Genomic DNA, 322 nt, shown 5'->3' on the forward strand with positions numbered 1-322 from the left:
AACTCAGGAGTAGGCAGGTTTTTTTTTTTTTTTTCTGTAAAGGACCAGATAATAAGTATTTTAGGTTTTCAGGCCACATAGGTTCTCTGTTGCACATTCTTCTTTGTTGTTTGTTTTTATTTATTTTTAGAGACAGGTCTCACTCTGTTACCCAGACTGGAGTGCAGTGGCGTGATCCACCCTCCTCAGCCTCCCAAGTAGTTGGGACTACAGGCACACACCACCATGCCTGGCTCTTGTCTAGGCAGATCACAAACTCCTGGCCTCAAGGGATCCTCCTCCCTCATCCTCCCAAAGTGTTGGGCTTACAGGCAGGAGCCAC

Source organism: Colobus angolensis, unplaced genomic scaffold (genome assembly GCF_000951035.1).
Source record: "Colobus angolensis palliatus isolate OR3802 unplaced genomic scaffold, Cang.pa_1.0 Scaffold39, whole genome shotgun sequence".
NCBI classification, from domain to species: Eukaryota; Metazoa; Chordata; class Mammalia; order Primates; family Cercopithecidae; genus Colobus; species Colobus angolensis.